This window comes from Martes martes (assembly GCF_963455335.1).
Source record: "Martes martes genome assembly, chromosome: 6".
In the NCBI taxonomy this organism is placed as follows: domain Eukaryota; kingdom Metazoa; phylum Chordata; class Mammalia; order Carnivora; family Mustelidae; genus Martes; species Martes martes.
Window position 1 is genome coordinate 121,483,018 of NC_137893.1, and position 15,891 is coordinate 121,498,908.

The following is a 15,891-nucleotide window of genomic DNA, read 5'->3' on the forward strand; positions in this document are numbered from 1 at the left end:
TTACTCCCTATGTTCTCCTCGAGGATTCTGATGGATTCCTGTCTCACGTTGAGGTCTTTTATCCATTTCGAGTTTATCTTTGTGTACGGTGTAAGAGAATGGTCAAGTTTCATTCTTCTACATATAGCTGTCCAGTTTTCCCAGCACCATTTATTGAAGAGACTCTCTTTTTTCCACTGGATATTTTTTCCTGTTTTGTCGAAGATTATTTGACCATAGAGTTGAGGGTCCATATCTGGGCTCTCTACTCTGTTCCACTGGTCCATGTGTCTGTTTTTATGCCAGTACCATGCTGTCTTGGTGATCACAGCTTTGTAGTAAAGCTTGAAATCAGGTAACGTGATGCCACCAGTTTTATTTTTGTTTTTCAACATTTCCTTAGCAATTCGGGGTCTCTTCTGATTCCATACAAATTTTAGTATTATTTGCTCCAGCTCTTTGAAAAATACTGGTGGAATTTTGATCGGAATGGCATTAAAAGTATAGATTGCTCTGGGCAGTATAGACATTTTAACGATGTTTATTCTTCCGATCCAAGAGCATGGAATGGTCTTCCATCTTTTTGTGTCTTCTTCAATTTCTTTTAGGAGTGTTCTGTAGTTCCTCGAGTACAGATCTTTAACCTCTTTGGTTAGGTTTATTCCGAGGTATCTTATGGTTCTTGGTGCTATAGTAAATGGAATCGATTCTCTAATTTGCCTTTCTGTATTTTCATTGTTAGTGTATAAGAAAGCCACTGATTTCTAGACATTGACTTTGTATCCTGCTACATTACTGAATTGCTGTATGAGTTCTAGTAGTTTGGGGGTGGAGTCTTTCAGGTTTTCCATATAAAGAATCATGTCATCTGCGAAGAGAGAGAGTTTGACTTCTTCCTCGCCAATTTGGATACCTTTTATTTCTCTTTGTTGTCTGATTGCTGTTGCTAGGACTTCTAATACTATGTTGAACAAGAGTGGTGAGAGTGGGCATCCTTGTCGTGTTCCTGATCTCAAAGGGAAGGCTGCAAGCTTTTTCCCATTGAGGATGATATTTGCTGTGCGTTTTTCATAGATAGATTTGATGAAGTTCAGGAATGTTGCCTCTATCCCTATACTTTGAAGCGTTTTAATCAGGAACAGATGCTGGATTTTGTCAAAAGCTTTTTCTGCATCAATTGAGAGGATCATGTGGTTCTTCTCTCTTCTCTTATTGATTTGTTCTATCACATTGATTGATTTGTGAATGTTGAACCATCCTTGTAACCCAGGGATGAATCCCACCTGGTCATGGTGGATAATCTTTTTTAATGTGCTGTTGGATCCTATTTGCTAGGATCTTGTTGAGAATCTTAGCATCCATATTCATCAGGGATATTGGTCTGAAATTCTCCTTTTTGTGGGGTCTTTGCCTGGTTTGGGGATCAGGGTAACGCTGGCTTCATAAAAAGAGTCTGGATGTTTTCCTTCTGCTTCAATTTTTTGAAACAGCTTCAGGAGAATAGGTGTTATTTCTTCTTTGAAAGTTTGGTAGAATTCCCCAGGGAATCTGTCAGGTCCTGGGCTCTTGTGTTTTGGGAGGTTTTTGATTACTGCTTCAATCTCGTTACTAGATATCAGTCTATTCAGGTTGTAAATTTCTTCCTGGTTCAATTTTGGAAGTTTATAGTTTTCCAGGAATGTATCCATTTCATCTAGGTTGCTTAACTTCTTGGCATATAAGTGTTGATAATAATTTCTGATGATTGTTTCTATTTCCTTGGTGTTAGTTGGGATTTCTCCCTTTTCATTCATAATTTTATTAATTTGCACCTTCTCTCTTTTCTTTTGGATTAGTTTGGCCAATTGATCTTATTGATTCTTTCAAAAAAACAGCTTCTAGTTTGATTGATGTGTTCTACTGTATCTCTAGTTTCTATCTCATTGATCTCTGCTCTAATCTTGATCATTTCCCTTGTTGTGTGTGGAGTTGGCTTAATTTGTTGTTGATTCTTCAGTTCTTTAAGGTGTAGAGACAGCTGGTATATTCTGCATTTTTCCTTTTTTTTTTTTTTTTTTTGAGGGAGGCTTGAATGGCTATGTATTTCCCCCTTAGGACAGCCTTTGCTGTATCCCATAGGTTTTGGACCGAAGTGTCTTCATTGTCATTGGTTTCCATGAATTATTTAAATTCTTTGATCTCCTGGTTGATCCAAGCATTCTTAAGCAAAGTGGTCTTTAGCTTCCAGGTGTTTGAATTCCTTCCAAACTTTTCCTTGTGGTTGAGCTCCAGTTTCAAAGCATTGTGATCTGAGAATATGCAGGGAATAATCTCAATCTTTTGGTGTCAGTTGAGCCCTGATTTGTGACCCAGTATGTGGCCTATTCTGGAGAAGGTTCCATGTGCACTTGAGAAGAACGAGTATTCTGTTTTTTTAGGGTGGAATGTTCTGTATATATCTATGAGGTCCATCTGGTCCAATATGTCATTCAATGCTCTTGTTTCTTTATTGATTTTCTACTTGGATGATCAGTCTATTACTGAGAGTGGCATGTTAAGATCTCCTACTATTAATGTATTCATATCAATGACTCTTTACTTTGATTAACAGTTTTCTTATGTAATTGACTGCTCCCATATTGGGGGCATAAATATTTACAATTGTTAGATGATCTTGGTGGATATTCCCTTTAAGAATTATGTAGTGTCGGGGCGCCTGGGTGGCTCAGTGGGTTAGGGCCGCTGCCTTCGGCTCAGGTCATGATCTCAGCGTCCTGGGATCGAGCCCCACATCGGGCTCTCTGCTCAGCAGGGAGCCTGCTTCCTCCCTTCTCTCTCTGCCTGCTTCTCTGCCTACTTGTGATCTGTCTGTCAAATAAATAAATAAAATCTTAAAAAAAAAAGAATTATGTAGTGTCCTTCTGTACCTCTGACTACAGTCTTTAGCTTAAAATCTAATTTATCTGATATGAGAATTGCTACCCCAGCCTTCTTTTGAGGCCCACTGGCATGTAAGATGGTTCTCCATCCCTTCACTTTCAGTCTGGGTGTATCCTTATGTTCGAAATGGGTCTCTTGTAGACAACATATGGATGGGTCCTGTCGTTTTATCCAATCTGCAACCCTGTGTCATTTAATGGGCGCATTTAGGCCATTCACGTTGAGGGTGATTATTGAGAGATATGTTTTTATTGACATCGTGTTACCTGTGAATTCTTTGTTTCTATAGATTTTCTCCATATATTTCTGTTCAATGATATTCTTAGGATTTTTCCTTTTATAGAACTCTCCTTAATATTTCCTGCAGTGTCAGCTTGATGGTCGCATACTCTTTGAAACCTTGCTGGCCTTGGGAGCTCTTTATCTCTCCATCCATTTTGAGTGTCAGTCTTTCTGGATAAAGTATTCTTGGCTGCATGTCCTTCTCATTTAGTTCCCTGAATACATCTTGCCAGCCCTTTCTGGTTGCCAGGTTTCTGTGGGCTGGCCTGACGTTATTCTGATGAGCTTTCCTCTGTACATAATGAATCTCTTCCCCCTAGCTGCTTCAAGAGCTCCTGTCTAAAATTGACTCATCATTTTCACAATCAGTGTCTTGAGGTCTTTCTAGAGTCTATGATCTTGGGGGCAGATCTTTCTGCTTCTAGGACACAAATGCTGGTTCCATTTGACAGATTGGGATAATTTTCATGGAGAATTTGCTCAACTATATCCTCTGGTCTTCGTTCTTTCTCCTCCCCCTCAGGGAATCTAATAATTCTGACGTTGGAACATTTCATGGCATCATTTATTTCCCTAATTCTGTTTTCATAGCTCCTAAGCTGTTTGTTCCAGGCTTCTTCCTGATCTTTTTTCTCTATCAGTTTGTCCTCTAGATCACTAATTCTATCTTCTGCCTCAGTTACCCTAGTTGTTAGAGAATTTAGATTAGATTGAAACTCATTGAGAGCATTGTTAATATCATCCCTGGTGGCTTTCTCTTCTGCCATAATAAATTCCATTTTGTCATTAAAGGCTTTCTCCAACCTAGCCATTGCCTGGATAATTATTAACCTGAATTAATTCCCTTTCGGATGTACTGTTTATGTCCATATTCAATAGCTCTGATGGAGAGGGCACAGTCTCTGAATTTTTCCTCTGTTGGGCATTCCTCCTTCTAGTCATTTTGGTGAGAGATGGCTTAAGGGATGTGTAGCTGAATGTATCAACTGTGGTGCAGGCAAAGTGCACTCTGGAATGCTTCTGAGCAATTGAGGGTCCCCACCAAAAAGGAAAAAAAAAAAAAAAAAAAAGAAAGAAAGAGAAAGGGGGAAAGAGACAGGGAAAAAAAAACAAAAAATAAAAAAGAAGACCCAGCCCGAATGGGCCCCAAAGGTAAGATTTATAAAGTATACAAACAAAAACAACAAAAAGACCAAAAAAAGTAAATAACAAGAAAAAAAAGAACCCAGCCCAAATGAACCCCAAGTATAAGGTTTAGGTACTACCAGAATAAAAACAAATACACAGAAACACTGACAGGAGAAAAAGATGGGAGGGTGGTTATAAATTCTCAGTGTGGGCGAGGAAGGTTATTTTGATTCTTCCTGGATGTATCTTGATATCTTTGTTAAAGGTCTCAACTTTTCTGAGATAAAAGGAGATTAAGACTAGTTTATATATAGGCGTAGCATTGATTGGGGAAAGGGGATTACCTTGAAGCTTATCTCTATATGAAGATTTAAAAAAATAAAAAAATAAAAAAGTAGAAAAGCAAAGAAAAACACAGGATACGTATCAAAAAATTCAAGTTAAAAGGTTATTATGGAATTTGTTGTACTGAACATCTCATTGTGATGGTAAATTAAAAAATTATTAAACAAATTGGAGGGGCGCCTGGGTGGCTCAGTGGGTTGAAGCCTCTGCCTTCAGCTTGGGTCATGATCCCGGGGTCCTGGGATCAAGCCCCGCATCGGGCTCTCTGCTCGGCGGGGAGCTTGCTTCCTCCTCTCTCTCTGCCTGCCTCTCTGCCTACTTGTGATCTCTGTCTGTCAAATAAGTAAATAAAATCTAAAGAAAAAAAAAAACAAATTGGAAAGAACAAGAATAGTGGGAACGAATTAAAAATAAAAGTTATATCTATGAAGTAGCGGTGGTTGTCCTCTTGTTTTTGTTTTTGTTTTTTGGGATATCTTTCTGGTGGAGGGGCCGGCCACGTAGTTTTTCAGGCAGTCTTGCTGGAGTGGAGTCTTCCTGCCCTCTGTTAAGGAGCTGGGCTCTGAAGAAACAGGTTTTTCAGGTTTTTGTTCTCTGGAGGTGTTTTTTTCCCCCCTCCCCTTAACAGTGTTTGGCAGTTCTTTGGAGGTTTAGAGGAAAGCAAACTACATCCAGGCCTTCGTCTCAGAGAGAAACCTCAGTCTCTTCCCCTCTGTTTTCTCCCGAGTACATAAATTCCCCCTCTGCTGCAGGCAGAGCATGCCTCTAGTCACGATCTCAGGGGTCGCAGGAGTTCCTGCTTGAGCCCCAGTGTTACCAAAACCATGAGAAATCCAGAGAGCTGGCTTCCAGCAGCTGCCTCCGCCGCAGCTGTCTGGGCACGTCCAGACTGCCAGAGAGGTCCCAACTAAAGATAGCACACTGAGTTTTTCACGCTCGCCTGGGCTGTGAGTGTTCACTCTCCCGGTCCTAGAGAACACTGGCTAGCACTTGCATGTGATGAGGGAGTGGGAGGCTGGCTGAGGACAAAGCAAAAGCTGGCACCTTGCACCCCCTCTCCAACCGCTCCCCTCGGTGATGTGTGTGGCATTCCTCAGGTACCCCTGACTGCCAAAACAAACAGTTAACTTGCTGAGATCACAATCCCACAAGACAGGAGTCTCCCTTGGTTTAACAAAGAAGTTACATTATCAATAGCACAATTTCCAGAGGCAAATAACTCAGTTCCTCAAGCCTTAATGTCACCCTCCCCTCCATGAACAAAACTGAAGGAGGCTGGGGTAGAAGGAAATGTAAGTGAAGTTAAGTTTCTTCTATACCTAAATCTCACTAACAAAGATGCTTGATAGCAGGATTGTGACATTCCACCAGGAATCTCCCAACTATCTTGATGTTAATGGCTTGCCAAAAGACAACATTGATCAAGCCTCCAGTATCCCTGCACCTTGGAGGCCTCCTTTAGCATATGAAAGCTCCATTGAAACCTCCCTTTCCCTCACCTTCCCCCAACCGCAGGGTACATAACCTGCCATCCCTCACAATCCGGGGCAGCAGCTCTTCCTGCCCACGGGTCCTGTCCCCGTCCTTTAATAAACCACCATTTTGCACCAAAGATGTCTCAAGAATTCTTTCTTGGTCATCGGCTCCGGACCTCAGCCCACTGAACCTCACCTAGGTTCTAGAACTTCATCATATGGTGCCCGAACGTGGGGCTGTGAGTCTTTACATTTGGACTCTGAGCTTCGGTGCAAAATTGGTGAGTACTTTCTCTCTCCTTTTCCTTTAGTCTCATTTCAAGGGCTTTTCAAGGAGTATGGTCTTATTGGAACACTTGCATGCCAATTGCTCAGGCTGTAATCCTCTAGCCCGTGGCTGCTCTACAGGGAGGAGAGCGTCTGCCTTTTGGCTGTAAGTTAGTACCTTGGCCGGAATGGTAATAAGATCCAGAAACTTAATGCCCTCTCTTTATTCCTGTTCTTATATAAAGTTGTCTCTCTTGGGCACGGGACAGCCACCTAAGTCACCAGGACGGCTGCCAATCTTAAGACTCCAGTGTGAGGTTTCCTCCTGATTGATCTAATGTGATCCCCTCCACATCCCTGGTCTAGCCACTTCTGGCCGTGGGACCTCCACTGGGAGCCGGCCGAAACCAGTACCCGATTGAATTAAAATGCAACCGGGGACCGTTTCCTGGTGAAGTTGGCTGCAAGGACCACATGTGTTGGAATGTCGCATAGACCATGATGGATTTCAGTCTTTACTGTTTCTTGTCAGTGTCTTCTACAGACTACGTAAAGCTATGAAATTGGCTAATTTCCCCTTGCCAAACTTTTCTAGTATTTCCATGGGTTAAAATGGCAAAACAGTATGCAGTTTTCAGTACAGATGATGGCATGGCATGGCACAGTATTTTGGTCCATTCACCAGGCACCCATCAGCAGCCTAGGATGTGATGGGGAAGAGGAGGGACGCCGGCACCCCTCCAGTGCCTTTAACGGCAGGAATGCCTTCCCGGGGAAGGCAGAATGGTGATTAATAGCGATATCTTGAGGGACGCCTCTGGTCGCTTTTGACACACGAGAACCTCTGACATATCCTGCATGGGACGCCACCCAGGAGTCAGGGGGGATTTGGTAATGGACCTTCTTTACTTTTCTGGGAGCATGGCCTCAGTAGGCTTCTTCAGTTCCCAAGGACTCTACCTTGGGGTGCTTTTTAACCCACTGGAAATAATTTGGATTGCAAAACTTAGAAAAGGACTGAGCTCCTGTAACACTGCATGGCCTCAGTGGGATCTATCAGTTAGATCTCCTCTGAAGGAAACAGGGCAAATGGACCTAGGATATCTTCATTGCTCTGCACCAGGACCCCAAACTAAGGGGCTTTTGCAGAATGTGTTTGCCCAAATGAGTCAGCTAGTAAACTTCCTCCTGACATACTGGATGATAATTACGTTAATAAGCCGCCTTCTACTAAACCCAGGTTGCTGGGTCATCCCTAGCAAAGGGGACTCTGACTTTCTCTCTCTCTGTTTCTCCTAATAGATGTGTGGGCTTCTCCCTCACTCATTTCCCATGTTAATGGCTATAACTGGAGCCAACTGGGGTTAGTCTTAACTCAAGACAGAGACCTTAAGGAATATTCCCAAGCAGCTGCCGAAACTCCCTTTGTTTCGGGGAAATTCCCTGTTTTCTCTGGCCTGACTTGGACTGCTTAACCCCTCCCCCCCCTGCTGGTGGGAAAGCATGGTGCCTGCTCCCCTGTTGGGGCTGATGAGCTCTAAAACTGGGAATCCTTTCTCTGCCTCCTGGCAGCACTTTATTTCCTCTGTTTCCCCCTTCTCGTGTTTCTGCACCAATGTGCGTGCAGACTGCATGACTAGCCTCTAGATCATGCACCACGGCTCCTTCTCTCCTCACTGTCAAGGAGCAAGAAGATCATCCCCTGGACCTAACACTCCCCACTCCAGATCTCCCCACTCGTGTCTCAGGTAAACATTCAAAGTGGAGTGGGCACAGGTGGAACGTAAATCGTATTGGAATTAAGTTAAGTTTGTTGGTTTAATTAAGATAGACGTCTTTTAAGTCCTCAGCAGTAAATGTGAAACTTTGAAGTTTACTGAAGATCAAATAAGCTCGTGTTATTTGTTTAAAATTTGTTAGCAAAGAAATGACTAAACTAATGGTTAATTGTCTGTCTCAAAGTTTTAATGGTTAATTGCTGAAGTAGCTTTCAAAGTCTTTGGTAACCTGAAACATTAAAGTTTTGGTTGGATGACAAATGGAATTAAATTATGGACATCTAGGTCTTAACCAAATAGGATAAAATGCTAAGTCATTAATTACTGGATGTAGGTTTGTGCTTTTGACTTCTTACTGCAAAGAAACTAAGTGTATTTAAATCTGTTGGTAAACATGTTTTGTGCTTAACTGATTGATAAATTTGCCATCTAAAGAATTCTGTTATAACAGTTCACAATTGGTTAATAACTGATTAGGGTGTTTCAAAGAGTACAAAATGCTAAGTGTAACTAAGACTGATGGAAAATAAGGGAAACAACTGGAAAAGTAGATGATATGTAAGAAAGATTTAAGGAATGGAAATGCATTTTATTAAAGGTAAAAGGTAAACTTGTTCTAAATAAGATGGTTGTTTGGAAGGAAATGACTTGGGACAAAACCTGAATGTAAAGGAAAGTTGTAGAAGGTTTGTGAAGGGAAATCTTCAGAAAAGGAATTTTAGTTATGGTCAGGACGGACTAAGATTGAAATGAATGGGTTTTAAAGGTACATTGGTATAAGACTGAAATTCTCTCTGTTCAAAAGGATAAAGTTTTCTTAGATTAATTGATCTGCTGTTAAGAAAATGTAAATGGTTTTCTCTTTGCCTGCCCAGAAAATCCAGTTTCTATGTTTTGTCTTCTCAGGTGTTTAACATCTCTAATTATATTTAAGCATGTGCTTTAAAACTTTATAAGATTTTAGCAAATGTTGACAAGATTTAAGTTGTAAATCTCTTTAACTCAGGTTTTTCCTTAGTATGCTAAGTTACTCATGAAGTACTGCTAAACCAATGATAAACCTTGGGTCACATTTGGGAAAATGCTATAACTATTCTAGAGATTCTATGCATTTCCTAAAGTTTTTAATGTTTTGAGAAATCATCACTTGATATTGTAATTATGGAAATGTTATGTGTCACAGAAATAACCTGATTTCCTTGCCAGCTAAAGTGTAAACTCTCGTCTCATCAGCTCTAACCATATCCATTCTGAGTTTTTGTCATTTATAATTGTTTTATTTCTCTTGTAAAATGAGTTTTATCTTAAAGGAGATTAATATAAAGGACTTTTAGGACAAATACAGATATTTGATATACTTGAAAATCCTAAAACTGAAATGGGTAAGATTTTCCAAAACTAACTAAAGCTGCATTCACCAGATTTAGTAACATGGGACTAAATGAACTAAAAGATTATAGTGTTGTGTCTCTTAATGTTTTGTCTTGTTTTAGACATTGCTGGTTTTTTAATGTTTGCTCTTCCAGACTAAGGAAACTTTTTTCTTAAGTTATCTGTAACTTACAGAGCTGTAAAAGTACTCATTTGTAAAGGAATCAAAGCATTAAACTTTTCTCTCTATCTGAACCCTCTGAAACCAAAAGGTCTCAATAAGTGTTCTTTCTTCCATGGCAATCAGTCATTTGCATAAGTTCAATAAGAATCTGTTCTCCTTGTAACAGGACAGCATTGGAAACTGGTTATTTTACCAAGGCTTTGACTGTAATGTCATATTTGAAAAGACTCAGATATGACCAGGCAGCTTAAAGGAACTAAGGTTGACTTTGTGAAACCTGGAGCCGTAAAGCCCCTTGGAACTGTTGGCCTGATACCTTGCTTACAGAGTTCCCAGCAGCCTCACCAGGTGAGTAAAGAATGTCACTCCCTGGTAGGATACTTTGGGAAGCTCAGAAGAGGCATTTGCCCAAATCAACAGGTATTGCAGGCATGTCTGATGGCAAGTACATGGCTTGGCTTCTGGCCCAGAGATGCTACTAAAAGTTCAACCTAGAGATTCCTTATAAGAAGTTCCAGCAAAGCAGATTCTAAAAGATCTATATGATCACTCACTGTTCTTGCTAAGCTTATGTAAATAATAGGTCAAGTTTGTTAAAACTGGACTTGTTTCTCAAATTAGTCCTGATTTGGCCATCCCTGGAGATGAGGGTTATTTTAGAGAAAAAAATATATGTTTTAATAACACACCTTTATGGATGTTAAATTCTAGATCTAATTGTCCTTAAATGTTTGTTTACCTAAGTTAGACAATTAGAGGTAAACTTCAGGGAAGTTGCACAATAGCTCATTTAGACTATCTTCTTGTTTTTTTATTCTGTGGGGATAATAACAAGACCCCATGGCATGTGATTAAACAACTAGAAAATGGGATTGATTCCCCTATAATTGTATAACTTAACTATCACCTTGTGTGTGGCTGGAATAATGAAATTGCCTAAAAGCCAGCATACCACACTCCATAGGATTAACTATGGACTTGTGGAGATAATGGATGAACCCACTTTCTTTATGATTAAATTGGATGATGCATGGGGAACTCCCCTTATCTCTTGACAAGTTTTCTCCCACTTGCCAGTGATCCTTTGTAATTAGGATATTGTTAAGGCTGGACCACTCAAAGGGCTTCTTAATGGTTTCATCCCTTAGTCATATTTATTCTAGAAGCCACTTCTGTTGAGGTACAATTGCAAACATGTTTTAGCCAAGCATAGAACAACCCTCCTCATAAAAAGCCTCAAAGCTCACTGTGGGACAGTCCCTGACTGTAATGACTTCACATCAGGTCCATATTTGTCTTAGAAATCAAAGGCCACCAATGGATGATGGAGGCCGACTTATTAAATACTGGGCTATTTGACATATTACAGATATGCCAAAAGTAATACTTAAAACTTGTCAAACTTTAAACCTAGTTACCTGTATGCCTGAACCTGACCATTGTACTTATCTATAGCGCAAAACTGTTCAGAGGTTATTGATCTTACTTACTCTAGTTGGCCAGATTTAAGATGCTCCTGTTAAAAATACAAATGACAGTTGGTTTACTGATGACAATACTTTTCATAGAAAGAATAAGAAAAGCTAGGTATGCCATAGTGCTCACTAGCACTTTGCAATTGCCAAAACCTAAAAATAAACAACACTGACTCCAAATATGCCTTCCTGGTACTACATGCCCATGGAGCTATTTGGAAGGAAAGGGGATTGCTGTCAAGCCATAACTCCCCAATCAAATATGGGCCTAAGTTACAAAACCCTCCTTATCGCTATACTAAGGATGACATATATCAAATCTGGGATACGTATTCGTGGCTCACACCCACTCTTGGACAGCTCAGTCAAAAGGCAGTTTAATGCCAGGAATAAAAAAATCATAATATGATACTTGGGCAAATAACACACGGCATCTAGGATGGCTATCATTAGAAATGTGTTCCCAAATAATAGTACTCCAGGCTACTGACTGGTTTGCTACTGATTGGGCAAGGCGACCTGGCATTAGATGGCCAGCTCCAAATGGAACCCACTGGACATGTGGAACTAACCTGTGGCCCTGGCGTCCTCCAGGGTGGATAGGTCGCTGTACCTTAGGATTTGTCTGGATTCATGGGCACATTACTAAAACCATCACCACTCTAGCTAATCTCCCCAATTTAAAGCAAAGATCGACATGATCTGTTTTTAAATAGTATGATCACTTAATGTCTATTTTTGTTCCATCTATGGGACTAGAGGATGTTATGTGCCATGTAGACGCCCTTAATAAATATACTACAAAGGCACTCAATGATTCACTAAATAGCATCTCCCTACTTAATACTGAAGTCTCACAGATACGCAAGGCAGTCCTACAAAATAGGATGGCCTTAGATGTCCTGACAGCAGCACAGGGTGGCACATGTGCAATTATCAAAACAGAATGTTGCGTATACATCCCAGACTATCACAAAAATGTCTCAGGACTAATAAAAGATCTGAATGCCCAGATTAAGGCTCTATAAGATCCTTCTCTCTCTCTCAGTGATTGGTTAAGTTCCTGGTTTGAGGGAGGACTATGGCCAACAATTAGAAATCTCCTTTTTGGGCTTCTCATTCTTACCACCTTATTAATCTTATTATGTTGCTTTGTTCAATGTTTCTCTACTTGGTGCCGAGACTCCATTACTGCAATAACTTCACGACGACAGATGATCCTTACCACGCACAGAGACACTTCTTCCCTGTCAGCGCTGGATTCAGCTGCCTCCACCTTTCCTAACTCCCCTACACATTCCTCAACTGATCAATATTGACCCAGTAGGTAGGGACAGCTCTACAGCTCTACGTAGGTTGGGACAGCTCTACGGTAGGTAGGGACAGCTCTACGCCCCTACTCAGCAGGAAGAAGTTAACAGAAGATGAGACCTTCCACCTTCAACCACCTTAAAGATTTAAGGGTCAAAATTGTTCAGGGGGGAATGATGAGGGAGCGGGAGGCTGGCTGAGGACAAAGCAAAAGCTGGCACCTTGCACCCCCTCTCCAACCGCTCCCCTCGGTGATGTGTGTGGCATTCCTCAGGTACCCCTGACTGCCAAAACAAATAGTTAACTTGCTGAGATCACAATCCCACAAGACAGGAGTCTCCCTTGGTTTAACAAAGAAGTTACATTATCAATAGCACAATTTCCAGAGGAAAAATAACTCAGTTCCTCAAGCCTTAATGTCACCCTCCCCTCCATGAACAAAACTGAAGGAGGCTGGGGTAGAAGGAAATGTAAGTGAAGTTAAGTTTCTTCTATACCTAAATCTCACTAACAAAGATGCTTGATAGCAGGATTGTGACATTCCACCAGGAATCTCCCAACTATCTTGATGTTAATGGCTTGCCAAAAGACAACATTGATCAAGCCTCCAGTATCCCTGCACCTTGGAGGCCTCCTTTAGCATATGAAAGCTCCATTGAAACCTCCCTTTCCCTCACCTTCCCCCAACCGCAGGGTACATAACCTGCCATCCCTCACAATCCGGGGCAGCAGCTCTTCCTGCCCACGGGTCCTGTCCCCGTCCTTTAATAAACCACCATTTTGCACCAAAGATGTCTCAAGAATTCTTTCTTGGTCATCGGCTCTGGACCTCAGCCCACTGAACCTCACCTAGGTTCTAGAACTTCATCACATGGGCCTCTTTCAGGGGAGGGTGTGGAGCCGGACTCAGACCCTGGTCGTGCAGCACACATGTAGAGTGCAAAAGGCTGTGGTTCTAGAGAGCGCCGGCTGGCTTCCACAGCAGACTCTCTCATGCACGCTGCCACCCAGACAGACACTCTCACATGCACCGGCAGCTCAGGGACCAAGGCCTGGCTGCTTCACTGCACTCTCTCTGGTTCGTCGCCAGCGGTGGCTGTCCTGGGTCTGTGGGCTTATGTCCCTAACCACCCAATTCCACCAATTTCCCTTAAGATCTTTTGCTCTTTTTGAGTGCTTTCAACCAGACTCCAAATTAATGCTGGTCCCCAATCACAGAGAACTCTCCTATTGGGGTATTACTTTCCAGTGCTCGCTTCTGGTGGCTCTCCCCGCCTTTGTTTATCTTCCGATATCAGTCTGATGTTTCCACTCCACTTTACCTGTCCACTGGCATCTTCTACCACTGTAGAGATCCAGAGGTGTATAATTCTAATCTCAGGCTGATTTCATGGGTGATTGGAGTTTTTTGGAGTTCTTTTGATAATCAACTCACTTTAGGGGACTGGTTGAAAAAGTGCCAACTACTTCTCCGCCATTTGTCACCCGCTGCCCCTGGCCCACACCCCTCCCCCTCCTCTGCTCGAACTAACATTTGATTCAAAGACACACTCCTTTTGTCAACTACATATGCAGAAGCTGAAGGCAATTGCCATGGAGTGGTCTCAAGGAAACAACCCTTGGGAGAAATTGTCCTTCAGCTAACATGTTCTTTCCAGAAGAGAGACGTACTCTCAGAAGTGTGTCTGAGGGTTAGCTGGAGGGACCCAGTGCTGGGGGGGGTTGGACTTGAACGACTATGTGGTCTCACCAGGATAGAGGCGTTGTCAAGGCTTCAATGTGGAAGTGTAAGAAAAGCGCCCTAGCAGGGTCTCTGTGTGAGAAACAATATGGGAGCAAATGGAATTTCAGTGCACCTCTTCCCTCCTGGACTTGGATGCATGTCCACACGTCTGGGTGTGCAAGTGTAAAGATCTGTGAGGTGGACTTAGCGCTGAGCAACAAGTCGGAGTGGATTGTACCTTCCATTAACAAGTTGTTTACTGAAGCTCAAAGGGATTCCATACATAGGTGTTGAAGCCCAAGCCACCAGTGTATATTTCACTCTAAGAAACAGCTCTGGAGGAAAAGAAAATGAAAACAAAACGATTCCATGCACCCCTTCTTTCCTGAGGATGGATGCCCTTGGCAGAGCTTGTGTGATAGCAGAGGGAAAGAACAGTGTCCTTTCACTTGGTGAGGCACGCTTGTAAAACCATCCTTCCACTAACATTGTTCAGGAATACGGGAGTGTTCCCCAATTATGTGTGTGACAGACCAAGGAATGTGCCCTAGCCTTGACTCTGAGAAACAAGTTCATGTAGAATAGAGCTTTCCACAGCATTGTGTAACATCAAGAAAGAGGCGTTTTCCAACATAGGTGAGGAAGCGTAACTATGGGACATTCACTTAACTCTAAGGAGCAAGACAGTAGTGGAAACCGAGTTCCGACTATCATCATTGTTGCTGAGGACAGAAGCATTCTCCAATGTCTGTGTGAAGAAAGTAACATACACCCAAGTCTGAGGGAGAATGATGTCTGTTTGGCATGCACCCATTCCAGTTCATGAAGAAAGATAGGTTAGAAGTTTTATGTGTGTGTGTGTGTGTGTGTGTGTGTGTGTGTAGAAAGTCCGAGTGTCCTCCACTTTAGCTCTAAGAACACTGTAGGGAAACGGTTGTCCAACCAGCATCTCCTCTCCAGAAGCTAGAAACTTTCTTCAAAATGGTTGTGAATGCTTAGGGAACTGGCCCTACACCTAAGCCTGAGGCAGGCGCTGTACAGTAAGTAGAAGGCATCTATCTTCTCAGAGAAGAGTCTGAAGGCACGGAGCAGGGTGGGGCCATAGGACACTGACAAATCCTCCAGACGCACATATGCCACGCTCTCCCAGGGTGGGGTTTGTTGCGAAATTCGGAGGAAACCCCAATCCTGTTTCCCCCACAGTGGACCTAACCTACACCAGAGCTCAAAACCTCATCCTGGCCTCACATCAAAGCTACCCTGTGCTCTGGCCTCAGGGCTGGTCTGCACTCTGCCCTCAGAGAGAATCCTACTGTCTCCCGGCTTGTAACCCTCACCTTAGCCCTGGCTATGGGACAAACTGTGCCCGAACCCTTGTTCCAAGGGTGGAATGGATTTGGCTCAAAGGCTGACAACTGACGACACAGTGATGAGCCCAGAAGGTACCCATGCCAATGATGATCCCTGGGTGTTCCTGGAGAGAGAGGGGTGAGCCCCAAACCTGAAAGTCAGGACACTCTGAGCATTCCCCTGAGGCCCAAGCTTTGGCTCATGCAAATGCTGGCAGGCCACCCAGCCCTCAAGACAGGGTTCCATGCTGCCATCGGCTTGGCCCCGAACGTCCTCAGGACTTTAAGGCAAACCCCAGCCCTCG